The sequence below is a fragment of the Thermobia domestica genome, chromosome 5 (assembly GCF_964235325.1).
Source record: "Thermobia domestica chromosome 5, izTheDome1.hap1.1, whole genome shotgun sequence".
In the NCBI taxonomy this organism is placed as follows: domain Eukaryota; kingdom Metazoa; phylum Arthropoda; class Insecta; order Zygentoma; family Lepismatidae; genus Thermobia; species Thermobia domestica.
Window position 1 is genome coordinate 170315762 of NC_137458.1, and position 15813 is coordinate 170331574.

The window sequence follows — 15813 nt, forward strand, 5'->3', positions numbered from 1 at the left end:
ATCACATGATTATGATACATGTCATTACCGTCTTTCTACAATAACATTTAACAAAGAAATTTAAGAACATTGCACCTCTTATCTCTGAGTACTTCACAATGTCTTCACATGCATCGGGCAATAATCTTAACCATACATATACATATCAGTAATTTATCTACACCCCCAGCACCCTCCTAAAATTATCGGACACCCTCCCGGAAATAAAGTTCCTTACATCCCCAACTAGGGGGATGCAATATTAAAGAGATTCATTTTCGCTCTGCTGAAGACCCTCCAGGAATTGGTAGAAAATACTTTAAATGATCTTATCTTTAGGCAGAATGGAAATTCCCGTTCTGCCTAACCTTTCGAGACATGGAATTCTATGTGAGGAGGAAATTTTTAGGGATATGCAGCACCGAAAAGTTTAACTCCTAGCGTGTTTGTATGCAGATCGAAACTCATGTATAAAATGGCTATAGTGATGAGGGTGGAAACTAAATCCAAGCGGTCAAAATGCAAGAAAAATTCTGAAAAGCACAAAATCCAAGGCACAAAATCACAGGAGTATATGTTGGATGTACCAGTCCACGCCTTATATGATTATTTTTTCACTTCAATTGTCATATTCTAAAATGTTATCTGTAGTTTTTCCTCTGAAATAACTTTGTCTTTCTTTTAAAATGCTGAAAACGGAATAAAACGTAAAAATGTTACAATAAAAGAACAAATTAGCTTAAATTACTTTCACATGTGCCCATATGAAAAGTTCTGGGTATTTCTATTTATTATACCTTTAATACATTTGAAATACGTTTAACATATTACTTTAATACTATTCATTTTAATTACCAAAAGTAACTGTGATGCTATTTAGTTTTTAAAAAGTCATTCTTGTATGGTAGCATATAACAGTCTTTTATTTTGAATAATGTATACATATTTATTTTAGCCCTTTTAGGATTTTTGGTAACTTTTGTTGCCATGGCGTAAAATGAAATCTTTTGAGTTTTACGTCTCAGGCTTATGCCAGCTAGGCTAAAGGAGACTGTAATGATGAGAAGTGAATGAATGAAATGGTGGAATGAAGAAAGTGGAAAGAAATGGGGGAACCACGAGGAAACCCACGCACTGTGTTTGTCCGCCACCAAGTTCACTTGGCGGAGCTGGGATCGAAACCGGGACCCTAAGCACTTACAATAGCGTAGTATCATCTTTGATAGCTTATTTAGGTTTTATAAAAGGTATTTAAGCCAGATTTTTATTTATTGGTCAAGTCAAGGATGGACTAAAGAACACCTCAGATGCGTTTCCGAACCGGAGGTCAACTTTGCGGGGCCAAGTAAGGGCGAAGGAGCATGACTTTCCTTAAGGCAAATTTCAAAACTTTTTCACGCCTTTAGTTTTCAAGATATCAGATTGAAACTTTGCATATGGATTGTGTGTACCTCTGGGTATTTCTCATTTATTTTTAAAGATCCCTACGCGAAACCGGGCCGGGCCCGAGGGACGCAGGTATTCCGAAGAGGCGATTTGTTTTTCAAAAAAAAAAAAAAGTTTTTGCCGATTTTTCCACTTCAGATGTACGATAGTGTTACCGTAGAAAAGAGCTTATTATATTGAAGGAAATGACGTTTACTCTAATTCATGAACCATGACTCTAGGTCAAATAGTAATGACGCAGTACACTTTTGAATTATTTTTATATATGTATATGTTTATATAGAGAGATGAAAAACATGGGTCACCCTCAGACTTTAAAATTTCTCCGGATCTTAGTTTCCAAGATACAAGATTGAAATTTTGCACACGTATTGTGTAAGTTTTATATCACAATGAACTTTTTTAAAAAAAAGAATTCAGATTCCTACCTGAACCCAGGCCTGGGCCAGAAGGCCGCAAAAATTTCGAAACATATTCTTTTTCGAAAAAATCTCTCGGTTTTAACCGATTTTCATGTTTCTGATGTATAATACGGACAAGCGAGTAATGCCGGTGGATAGTATGCTTGGGATAGTGTTCAAAATTAACCTAATACAAACAGTTTTTATTATTTTCAATGTTTCTAATTTTTCCGGAAAGAAATCGAAAAAAACGGTTTTTTACCAACAGGTTCAAAATTTCCGGAAATTTTACAACACTAGTTCAGACACACTTCTACTTGGCCAGGCATTAAACTCTGATGTTAGTTCCGACGCAGTTTGGTGCCTGTTCTGTTTTACCAGTCTGCTCAGCCTACAACGTCCGACATATGTAATGAGGTGAGGGGCGCCCAACACCTTGACGTTTGGACGTCGTTTCCCCCTGGTTTCGCCACTTGTTGAAGACACTCACCATAGCATTCCTCGAACAGCTGACAAGTCCTGCATTTCCGAAATTCTTGTGCCGAGTGTTCCTGAATGAGTAATTTCTTCAAAATAATATTAAAAATTATAGAAAGATCTTCGAGACATTCGAGTCGATATTTTTACGAGCTATCTCGACTCGACTCGAAAATTCGAGTCGAGAAATGCGTTCGTCTCGACTCGTCTCGAATTTTACAAAGTCGTCTCGACTTGAATCTCGGCTCAAATTCGAGTCGAGATTCGAGACATGTTTCGACTCGTGCGCATCCCTAGTTATGAGGACCTCCACCGACTTTCAAAATTTTGCACTCATTCTTCAGTATGCCACTCCGTAAGCATGAAATTGAAACAATTTCTTGTCGGAACCTTCCTCTTCCCCTCCATATCCGACAAAATAACCGACAGGTGTTATGGGGACCTCCACCAATTTTCAAAATTTTGTACTCATTCGACAGGATATAACTCCCTAAGCACGAAACTGAAACAATTTCTTGTCGGTACCTCCCCCTTCCCCTCCTTGGCCGACATAGAATAACTGACAGGTGTTATGGGGACTTCCAACGATTTTCAAAATTTTGTTTTCATTCGACAGCATGCCAACCCCTAAGCGCGGAGCTGAGGTCTCGATAACCCTTTTTAGTTATTTTACGTCGGTTATGGTGGGGAAGGGGAAGGTTCCGACAACAGATTGTTTCAGCTTCGTGCCTACGGAGTGGCATGCTGTCGAATGAGTGCAAAATTTTGAAAATTGGTTCCCATAACCCTTGTCTGTTATGAAAGGGAAGGGGATGGTTCCGACAAGAAACTGTTTGAGTTTCGTTTTTAAGTAGTGGCATTCTGTCGAATGAGTGCAAAATTTTGAAAATCAGTGGAGCTCGCCATAACCTTTGTCGGTTATTTTATGTTGGTAACGGAGGGGAAGGGGGAGATTCTGACAAGAAATTGTTTTAGTTTCGTGCTGTCGAATGAGTACAAAATTTTTTAATCAGTGGAGGTCCCAGTAACCCGGTCGGCTATTTTACGTCGGTTATGGAGGGGAAGGGCGAGGTTTCAACTTCGTTCTTAGGAAGTTGTATGCTGTCGAATGATTGGAAAATTTTGAAAATTGTTGGAGGTCCCCATAACCCTTGTCGGTTATTTTATGTCGTTAATGTAGGGGATGGGGAAGGTTCCGACAAGAAATTGTTTCAGTATCGTGCTTAGGAATTGGAATGCTGTCGAATGAGTGCAAAATTTTGAAAATTGTTGAAGGACCCCATAACACTAGTGGGTTATTTTATTTCGGTTATGGTGGGGAAGGGGAAGGTTCCGACAGGAAATTGTTTCAGTTTCGTGTTTAAGGGGTGGCATGCTATCGAATGAGCGCAAAATTTTAAAAATCGGTGGTGCTTAAAACCCTTGTCGGTTATGGAGGGAAAGGGGAAGATTCCGACAAGAAATTGTTTTAGTTTCTTGCTTAGGAAGTGGCATGGTGTCGAATAATTGCAAAATTTTGAAAATCGGTGGAGGTCCCTAAAACCTTTGTCGGTTATGGAGGGAAAGGTGAGGTTCGGACAAGAAATTGTTCTAGTTTCGTGTTTAGGGAGTGGCATGCTGTCTGATGAGTGCAAAATTTTGAAAATCTGTGGTGGTCCCCATAACCCTTGTCTGTTGTTTTAAGTCGGTAATGGAGGGGAAGGTATATGTTCCGACAGGAAATTGTTTTAGTTTCGCGCTTAGGGAGTAGCATGCTGTCGAATGAGTACAAAATTTTAAAAATCGGTGGAGGTACCCATAACCCCTGTCGGTTATGGAGGGGAAGGGGAAGGTTCCGACAAGAAATTGTTTTAGTTTCTTGCTAAGGGATTGGCATTCTGTCGAATGAGTGCAAAAGTTTGATAATTATAATCGGTGGCGATCCCCATAACCCTTGTCGGTTATGTGGGGAAGGGGAGGTTCCGACAAGAAATTGTTTCAATTTCGTGTCTGGGGAGTGGAATGCTGCCGAATGAGTGCAAAATTTTGAAAATCGGTGGAGGTCCCCATAACCACTCTCGGTTATTTTATGTCAGTTATGAAGAGATAGGGAGAGGTTCCGACAAGAAATTGTTCTAGTTTCGTGTTTAGGATGTGGCATGCTGTCGAATGACTGCAAAATTTTGAAAATCGGTGGAGGTCCCCGTAGCCGAAGTTGTCCCAAGATAAGAAATATTTTAATATTGAATTATATTAGCGATAAATTTAGAAATAATTTTAGTAATTTTAGCTTCATTCTGTAAATCATTTACCTACATTGTGAAACCATATGTTGGCAACACTGCAGCGGGCAAAATGATTCCTTCGCTAAGCAGTACAAATATATCCTTGCTGAGAAACGTACTTAATAGTAAGATGGTAAGCTATGAACCCCTTACAACAAATCAATGTAATTACTGGGAAATGACTATTGCTCAGTATATACTAACTATACTAACCTCCGTGCAATTTTACTATGAGAAGGAGTAATAGTAGTTGTAGGAACGGGTTTGGCCCTACGGGTTGGTCGGGTTCTGCTCTCGATATAATATAGGTATATTAAAGACTTGCCCGAATTTTACTGTACATTTAACAATCTGTGGATCAGTATTTTAAAGAGTTCGATTAACACTTTTCGTTCAGGAACAATGACAATTGATTTAACATTCATTCCTCCCAGTAATAGTTTTTTTCTTTAATCTTCAATTTTCCTACTGTAATAGGAAGAAGGCCAATTGAGAATTTTGGTGCAATAAGGGCATAACTCTCAAACATGCAGTTGGAGCAAAACGATGTTGAAAATTTAAGTAGTGTTTTTTTTTCTTACATGAAACAATGTAATATGCAGTATTTTATTCCGATATTGAATTGAAATGGTACCAGGAGGCTAAACAAGCATAGCAAAAGCTAGAAATGCGTTTGATGCAAAAAGGGCGTAAAATCGGTTACACCCTTATTACATCAAAAGCCTCAATTAACTTACGTTTGTACCTCTGGGCACGGCATTCACGGATGCCGAAATCGAATGAATGGAATAAGGGTGCTGTTGTACTTTTAGCGCACCACTTTTTTCTTTCTTCTTGAAGATCTACAGGTAAAGTTCTGTACTAGATTCTATTTCCCACAGTGTGCAGAATATGCATTTTATGTTTACAAGTGAAGCATTATTAGTGTGAAACCAATACAAGTCCTATTGTAATTTCTATCATTGTAAAAACCCACCTCTTTTCACTACCCTGGCTTACACGCATACCAAACATTGCTGATGTACCTGCTTCCGTCGGACACACTCCCCTGCCTCGCAACACCCACCAGCTTCGCCCTGCTGTGACTCGATTAAATAGCATTCTTGTTTTAATGTCCACCTAGCACAGATTGGTTTGTAATGTTTGCACTAGTTTTATGTCAACCGGAAGCCGTTTATGTGCAAATCGTAAAAGTGTTGTAAATTTTCAACAATTACTTCTGGTGGCCACCTTGAACTTTTACCTGTAACAAATGAGATATTTTCGTCACCGAGCGGAATTTTTTTAGGGGGCAATCGGGGGGAGATTAATAGAAGAATTGGAATTTTTCAACAATTCTTTCTAGTGGTGAGCCAAAAGTAAACCAGTATTCGAATGGGTTGTGAAATTTTCAAAATTTGAAAATATTATCAATGATATGTTTAATTTAGGTTACGAATTTGGGATTATGTATTATGTTATGGTATATTTATTTATTTCTGAACAACACAACCGGCATAAGCCTAATTAGTGTTAGCGTATTACAAAATAACTTTACAATTGCTTTCTTAAACATATTGTAGATCATATTACGAATTCAATTCCTTTGTGTTCGTTACATGTTCTGTTATAAGAAGAATATATTCTCCAGATTGGTGTCTTCAATAATACGTTGGTACTTTTTTTTTTTTCTTTCTTCAATAAAGCAGGCAAAGTTGTCAACACACTAAAAACAAGTTGTTTTTAGTATCGGAACACGAAAATTTGTCGATATCAGATCCGTACAGTAAGACTCGTATTATTTTATGGAGAAAAATCAGATCTGTAACATTTCCCCTTTGTTCAAATGTGGGGATACAGCAGTTGGCAATATTTTTGGATTTGGGAGAAAGAAATTTTTACTTAAAATTCGTACTTTCTTGCTATATTTTCTGCATTTTTTGACGTTTAAGTTTGGATTTGTGGACTTGGGAAGCCAGAATTCTTTTCTTAAAATTTGTACTTTCTTCTTATATTTTCTGGTTTTTTGATGGTTTAGGTTAGGTTAGGTTAGGTTAAGTTAATAAATAACCTACCTTATGTAACATCATCTTATTTCCCCCGTAAACGTGTTTTTTTTTTCTTTCTTTCTTTTTTTTTTTTTTTTTTAACTGATTTTGGTCCCCAGTTCCCTAGAAGTTGTTTAATTATGTATTAACGTAAGATGGGTAGATTCCAGTTCTCTTGTATACTAAGTATTTGATTAATTTAGATTGGATTTCTAATTCCTGTTGGTATTGCTGTTGCAATGGGATCCAAATCACAGCAATATATTCCACCAGATGTAGGAGTCAAGACATTTTTGCTATCTTTTAGTCCCTCCCCAATCTTGCACTTATAACATCTCCAGCGGTATTCACTTCACAAAAGCCCCGCAGGGTTCGTTCTTTTCTGCCTTGAGCACAATTTAGACAAATACAAGGTACTCGGTTCTGGAGCCATGAAAAGTGTTGGGGGAGATTCTAAATGTTATCCGACATTGTTAGTGTGGTGATGTTCTTAAATTCTTTTCCAGTTCTAATCAGGGTGGATTGATTTAAATCAGTCTGATTTAAATCACTTGATTTTTTAAATAAAAGTCATTGATTTCAAATCCCGAAATAATTTAAAGTGAAAATAAGTAAAGTCCCGTGTCTGTTCTGTTCTGTTATTTCGATTATGGAAGATGATAATCATAATACAATGAGGATCAAATGTACAGTGTGTACAGAATAGTATAAAAACAAGTGTCATGCAGAGGATTAGGGAAAATCCCATTTTGAACAGTAACAGGGTATTCCTGTTTTCTTCTCTTCGTAACATAGGGTTTATATTGTAAATCGTTAACTGTTCCAACGGGGAAATCACCATCGACATTTAAGACGAAGATTCTTTTGTGTGCGCGTCTATATATTTGTTCCCAGATAATAGGGCGTATTTAGAAGTGACCTATACACTCTCCGAAATTTTTTTAGATTTTATAACTTTAGGCAAAATTTATGTATTTCATGCCGCAAGCTAGTTGCAATTTCCTTTAAAATATGCCCCTGCCAAATATCAGGAACTTTTGTGGAAAATAAGTGCCACTTTGATAAACGTTGCTGTACTTTTTCCTTAACGCTTAACCTTTTAAATTTTATCACCCGTTTTTAGGTGATAGGATAAAATCTTCATTATTCGATTAAAAAGTACCAATAAAGCTTTTTACTTCGTTTTTTCAGGACTGAGGGTATTGTAGAGCACGTTACATATGCTTTCACGCCTCTCTGCGTCGAGAAATACGATGTAATGACGTCATAAATTTAAAAAGATATTTTTTGTTGTGTCTATTTTTATTATTTTTTGGCGGGCCTACATTTTGCATTCAGAAGACTGAAATTCTGCACACTCGTTCAGTGCACCCTTAGTTTTTTTAAGATGATTTCAGATCTCTGCGTGAAAACAGGGGGGTCCAGAGAGGCAAATATATATATATATATATATATATATATATATATATATATATATATATATATATATATATATATATATATATGAATACTTTTATAAAAAATAGCTTTTTTCTCTATTTTCCCGCCTAAGATGGAGACATATGAATGGTACCATCTGAAAGGCTGTTCTATTCTGAAGAGAATGATGTACGAACCATGATCTTAGGATAAATAGGGATGCCTCAGGAAACTGTTACCTGAGATCCTGTTTTATACGGGAATCTAGGGTATTTGGGGATATTATTTTTTGCGGGCTTACTTTTGCATCTAGAAGTTTGAAATTTTGGACACTCATTCACTGCACCCAGGGTTTGAAAAAACCCGGGTTTTTTTGAAAAAGCCCAACCCACCTGGGCCCATGTGGGTTTTTTCGGGTATTTTCGGGTTTAATCGGGTTTTTTCGGGTTTAATTGGGTTTTTTCGAAATATTTCAATGTCTTTGGGGTAAAAGTGTTAAAATGTGATTTATATTTCAAGATTATCATTGTCACAACTTGCAACAATTTTCTATTCACTGTTGTTTTGAAAAAATGGCCGCCATTTTGAAATTTTACGTTGGATCGCCGCCAAAACATATACAGCTAATTTAGAGTGTCTCGTGCTTATATTCTAAAAATTTCAACTTAAAAGACCGAAAATTGCACTTTGTAGCGTGGATACCCGCTATATTTTTTTAAAGCCACCATTTTGAAATTGTACGTTGGTATGCCGCCAAAATCTGTACAGGAAATTTAGTGTGTCTCGTGCTTGTACCCTGAAAATTTAAACTTAAAACATCGAAGGTGCTACCTTGTAGTATGTGTGGTACAGGCAGACGATCGAATCATTCCAGAAGCCTCACTGACGTTTGCCAAATATGAACACCAAATATATTAATTTAACAGCGTAAAATAAATGGTTTTATTTGAAGGTCACTTTCGATATTTTGTGCGTTCAATTAGGTGAAATTCCCGAGCATTTGTTGCAAGACGTTTCTTTCCAGAAAATTAATTTAAAACAATTAACAAAGATGTAATTCATATTTTATCTTCCAGCGTAAAATAAAATAGTTTTATTGTTGAAGTATTCAGTTCCGATGCTTTCTGCGTTCAATTGCGGGAATTTCCCGAGCATTTCTTTCGCGACTTTTTTTCCCTCGAAAATGCAGCTTTCTTTACTGTATATCGAAACTTCCACTAGTACGGAAGTTTGAATTCAGCACTTGAAGTAGTAGGTGTTACGTAGTTTTCGGAACTCTGAGCATTAAGCTTCTTAAATTTGACAAGAATGTTTACGCTATTGTTGGTGTTGATTCTAAAGAACGCTTATTTGAAGAGTAACAACAAATAACTGAACTAAACTGTTATTGTTGAACAACTAAATTTTACTGAAGAATACTTGTGCTACCATCAAAGGTAAGAAATAATACTAATAGTTTTACTAATGCACTACATATTTACTGGTAGTACCGGCACATATGGCTTTAAACTCGTCAAACGTAGGGGAGGCCGGGGCACATTGTCACAAGGGGCATGTTGTCAAAGTAGCAATTCTGAAAAAAGCGAAAACATTAGCGCGCCGGTGCTGCTTTCTTGTTTACTTACTAGATGTCACTACTAACTGTACTCGATTGGAGATAGGCGGCAACAACGGTGCTGCGTCAGTTGAACTTTGTTTTCAGTGCCGGAATGTAAATTTTCCGAGTCCTGAAATTGCTATTTTGTGTGTTCGTGAAAGCGGTAGAAACAAATATTTTTGTGTGTGTTATGTAGGTTACAAATAGAGCTTCATAATGTGCTACTTTGAATGCACCTAATCTTGTCGTTTGGTATAGATATTTTGTAAAAAGAGTAATGGCGACGCGTGGGGCATGTTGTCACTGTGACAATGTGCCCCACTGTGTGTTCTGTATAATACAGACGATAGGGCTATCTCTGTTCCTCAGACAGTGAGAATATACAAAAGAAAGACAGAGAGGAAAGCACCACCAATGGAAGATCTACCGGTTGCAGCAAGAGCTATGAAAAGAAATAATAACCCCATATCAATACGTAGGCCTAAAGCTGCTAAAGAATTTCATGTCCACTACAGAACATTGGCAAGATTTTGTGCACGTGTTACAGATGGCGAACTACAGTTCGGCCAATGCTCATTTATATTAGGTTACTCTTCGTAATACTAGGAAGAATTACTAGTATCATACCAAAACAAGCTTCGCACATATAATTTGGACTCACTACGAAAGAGGTTCGCGATTTGGCTTACAACTATGCAAAAGCGCTAAGATTGAAATGCCTAGAGTCGTGGAACGAAAAGGCCATTGCTGGCCCAGACTGGTATCCGGTATTTCTGAAAAGACATGGTGATCTTGCTATAAGAATTCCCCAAGCAAATAGTTTTGCACCTACAAACAATGTCAACGAAGGTCCAAAGAAGATGACGATTCTTCCTCAGAGGACGACGATACATTTGTTTAGTTTATGGCGATCCATACAGTGCGAACACATGTAGCGAGAAGTGGATTCAGTGCATTCGATGTACGGAATCGGCCTACGAAAACTGAGGGAAGCAGAACTAGTTTTACGTGTATATTAACTGTGACTCTGACGATGACCTCCAGGTATGGTGCTTTATAGAAGCAAAAGGATAAACATTTTCAAACTAGTTTGGGGTGCGTACTGATAGAACGCAACTAAACTTCGTAATAATATTTACTCCTCTTCTAGCTATACAGTAGTCCTATCAGAGAAATTCTTTGCAGTTCATAAACTACAATCAGAAACAACTTAAATGCAATTGGCTAATTTTGTGTTGGCCTATTGGAGATGTAGGCTATGACTTGATAATTTCGTCATTTTGTTATGACCTTTTAGTTTGTAGTTTTGATTCCTTAGCTATGAGTTAGTTCTGTTTTCATGGCAGTTTTAGTTTTCCTACAAAGCTTGATGTAACAATAAATCTTTTAGGTTGAGAAAATATAAGCTACAGGTCCTCCTACTTTCTTTGCTATTTAACTAATATAGTTTCCCCTTTCATTTAATTATGTTTTGATTCTCTTTCAGACGCTAAGTATTTAATGCTGGTAACATTTACAGTCTTTTTGCATTAGTAATAGTTGCATTAATAATATCTACCAATTTCTGGAAAGTGCCACAAGAATAACATGTGCCAATTTGCCCCATATATTGTGACAACTTACCCCGCATATGGGGTACATTGTCACAACTGTATTGGTCATAAAACATAGTACATAAGTCCAGTTCAGAGCGAGTTACATTGGACAGAGAAATATATGCTGTGCACAAGATAACAAAGTATGTGTATACTAAAAATTATAATTTTCGGCCTTACACGAGCATCACAAGAAAATAAAACGCGAAAATTGTGACAATGTGCCCCGGTCTCCCCTATGAGGGATAACGTCCTTCGGTATAGCCGAGTCGGCGAGCACACTATTTACGGAAAGTATTTTCTAAAATATAAAACTGCATTGTTTTCAAATAGGCTATAAGCATAATCAATACATTAATTTGTTATATAATTATCTCAAGCTAAGGTAAGGTTTTTTCATTTATTCAGTGCATTCAGAACTTTATAAAGGTCTTATGTAGAATGTTGTTGTATATCTTAACGTGAAAGCATTTAATTCGCCCGAGGAAAGTCCAAAATTTGATAAAAATCACTTTCAATGTGATCAACTTAGTTGTAGCAATAATATATTAACAAAAAGCTCAAAAACCCAGGTGGGTTTTTTCAGGTGGGTCCAACCCGAAAAAACCCGGTGGGTTTTTTCGGGCTGGGCCCACTTGGGCAAACCCTGACTGCACCCCTTTGTATTTTTCAGATTTGTTTAAGATCTTGCCTTTAAACAGAGGCGGTACAGAGGATAAAAAGTAAAAAAGGGGATATTTCTTTTTTTCGTGATTTTCCAGCTCCAGATAGCCTACACGATGGAGATATTTGAATGGTACCATTTGAAACTCTGTTTTATTCTGAAAAGAATAATGTACAAATCATGATTCTAGGATAAATAAGGATACCTGAGGAAATTTTTATATTAGATCCGGATCATCTGGGGTTCCCGCCCTTACTATTCAAGATACAAGCTTGAGATTTTGTACACACATTTAGTACACCCTTAGTATTTCCCAGTTGATTTTGAGATCTGTGCGTTAACATAAAGGAGTCCAGAGGAGATCAAAATAAAAAAAAAAGTCAGAAAAAATCCCGACTTTTCTCAAAATTTTCCGCTTCAGGGACATGATAGGGAAAACGTGAATGTTACCGTTTTATAGGCTGTTCTATTCTGAAGAGAATGAGGTTGAACCATGATCCTAGGATAAATAGGGATGATGCTTGACTGAAAGTCCTCCAAAAAAAGCCATAATTTAAAATTGTTAAGAAACATTCGGGTTGATATAGGTTAACGATTGGGGATTAATTCAAAATTCAACCATAATACTTTCACTTAAATGGCATAATTGGCATCTAATACTAATTCGTAATGCTGTTTCTTCAGTTCGCGACTTGTATTATAAGAGGAGAAAGATTTGATTTAAATCAAAAAAATCGATTTAAATAAAAAAAAATCACCAAAAATGATTTTTTAAAAAAAAATCATGATTTTTTTCCACCCTGGTTCTAATTATGACTCTTAACATCTTAACACATTCATTAACTATGTTCACGACATGGTTATTAAATGTTATTTTCGTATCAAACTTAACTCCAAGATCTTTAACTGAATTTAATCTATTTAATAAGATCTGATTTATTGAATAATTAAACTCTAAAAACTTTACTAGAAACTTTTTGTTTCTAGTAAACGATAGAATCCTACATTTGTTTATGTTTACACTAAGTTTATTAGGAGAATACCAATTAGCGTTACTTTGTAAGTCATGTTGCAAATTAAGACAGTCACGGTTGGTGTTTATCGTAGCGCATATATTGAGGTCATCTGCAAAGAGCAATTTGTCACTTAATGGTACATCGTCAGGGATATAGTTCTTTCTTGAGGAAATTTACTCTAACCATTGTTTCCTATGGAAGAAATTGCTTTCTTGGCTCATATTCACTTTGGAAGACTGAACTGTTTTAAGTAGCAATACGCCAGGGTGATATCCGCCAAAAAAAAAAAACAGTAAACACAGGTGGAAATAGGAAGGCGCGTTAACAATGGAGGTTATACGCAAAAGCAAAGATAGAAGAAAAAGCGCTTGATATGACATATAACATCATGCCTTACTTGTGGAACAACTTCTTCATTTCTGTGTTATGCAGTATTACTTAGTATATTGCTTGTATTTTGCAGTATGGTTTTGTATGCGTGTGTTTTCTGGGGGTTTTCCCCCTTTTTCATTCCATCATTTTATTTGTTTCTCATCATCACCGTCTTCCTTAGCCTACACGACATAACCATAGGACGTAAAACTAAAAGATTTCAGTTCACTTAATTTTCATTATTTTGACACTATCGTATAACATGTGTTAGAGGTGAGATACCCATACCAGTATCTTACCATAAGATACCCATTTATCTTATGCTAACATACTGATCTTTTAAAATAACATTACACATTTATTCTGTGAATTTTACAAATTTGAAGTCCCTGAGTCTTAATCAGCACTATATAATTTCCTACAATCACATTGCGAATATCCCAGCATCTATAGTATGGCTGCAGACTTCTACCGTCCAGATTAAATATCTAAGACCGCTACATGTTATTATTTTACATCGCTATTCAGAATTCAAATAATACTGTAGAGCTGCACAAAATCGATCTGATGTGGACAGAAGGTAACGAGTTCCCGAAAATATCGAGTTTTACGAAATACGACGTGGGTTATTAACAACCCCTAATATTTTACTGTATATTACTGTTATAAAAGTTCAGGTTAACTTTATAATGCTCGCCCCAGCTGGTGTCTGCACAAAGGCACAAGAAATTAGAGTTGATTCATTTCAACAAAATCCGTCCAAACTTCCCTACCTCTAAGATAACTCTATGCTGCTTTTCTCTACCCTACTCTTCTTTACAGTACCCTTTAATAGTGATCGTACTTATCGATATGCAGATACAGCGTGTATTATAAACTTTACCTGAAAGTTCCAGTACAGAACAAAGAAGTATAATGTACCCTAAAATAATTTTTAACAATAATATGAAAAAAAAATTAAGGCTAGTTTTAGACGAAAGCATTTATCGCAGCATTTCTCATAGCAGATGTGCTGCCAAAGATCTCGTATAATATTCTGTGGCATAAAAGTATATTGTGCTTTTACACGGAAGCATTTTGATAAGCATTTTCTGGTGACGTAGCAAACAAATCACTGGAGAAGAGCGCAATTATGGCAAAAAACTAAAAACAGATATTTCAGTCACTATTTCTTCTAAAGCCCTTTGTCGCATATGCTTATTACGATACAAAGGACTTTTAACGATGGAGTTATACTATACAGGCCCATAGATTTTAAAATTTACACAAGAAATTTCTAATATTTTAATAGAGAGTGTATAAGTAATGGAAATATGGTGTGCACTTACATCTGAGATGCGTATTTACGTGGAAATATAGAAATTAAAGTCGAGCCTGAAATGCACGTAATCTTCAGTAAGCTGCCATAAAATTTTGGCAGGTCTGTAATTTCCCCATTTTGTATCGAGAACAGAACCCAACCAATTCTTCTGGGACTTCAAACCCGTTCCCACTACTGCTACTACTACTCCTATTTCAACTACAACCCGTTCCTACTCCTATTCCTACTACTACTACTACTTTTACTGTTACTACACCTACTCCTACTACTACTACTTATACTATGGATCCGTATAGTAAAACTACACGTTGCCAGCTGTATTGCAGAAGACCTGTTAAACTGAACCTGCACCGGAGAATGCAAGAACACATCTCAAAAATGATTGCTGAAGGTACAATAAATGAAACGAGAAAGTTATTATTATTATTATTTTTTTTTAATGAATTTCTGTGTGGATCCGTATAGTGAAACTGCACGCTTTTAACTTTGTACAAGCAAGGATGTTCCTCATATTTTTAAATCAACATAGTAATAGTATCCCTACTCCAACTCATGGTGCCTTCCATTTCAACTCAGGCAAAAAAATATAAAATTGTACCATCACCATCTCAGATATTGTTGAAACTTTTTTTTTTATGGCAACTAGACATGTTTTTAAGAGACCCATATTTTTTTGTTTTGTCGAAAAAATTTTCCCACCAAGTAATGGGCCATCAAAGACGGAGAGTACAATTTATGGATTGTAGAAGACATGGAAAATGGTCAATTTCAGAGCCTCACCATTCGGCTATGGAGACAGGTAGAGTTATAATTCTTATTGTGGTATGTACATAAGGATATAAATAAACTATATTTTATTATAGTTCGGTTTGCACATGCGTATCTTTTTGTACATAAATTAACAAATGAACGTCAGTTTATCTAAAAAGTGGAAGTTTGCGAATTTTTTTCGAGCACTTCCGGTTCGAATTTTAAAATTCTGTTTTCGCGGTTGGTAAGACCTAGCTACCCGCTTTCCGAAAAAAAAAAAAAAATTGTATCGCTTCTATGTGCAACCGTTTTGTCGCAAAAAATTCGATAAATTGTAAAATAGCAACATTGGGAACAATAAAAGTGCAATGATTTGATAATGTTTGTGGTTCACATTCATTAAATGAAGAATAAAGGGTTTTCTTGACTTTTTTTTTTTTTTTTTTAATTTATTTTATTTTGATCAAGAAGGCTCTGAAATAGTA

At 36.2% G+C, this 15813-nt stretch overlaps 1 protein-coding gene across 2 annotated transcripts in view; it reads left to right on the forward strand.

Moving 5' to 3' along the window:
* Nucleotides 1–4582: 4582 nt before the first annotated feature.
* Nucleotides 4583–15813, forward strand: part of LOC145686272 (uncharacterized) — a 72429-nt gene continuing 61198 nt past the window's right edge. For both annotated transcript variants that reach the window (XR_014131573.1, XM_081759402.1), the window contains exon 1: nt 4583–4700. The gene's annotated coding sequence lies outside the window, so the exon portion shown is untranslated. The remainder of the gene's footprint in view (nt 4701–15813) is intronic.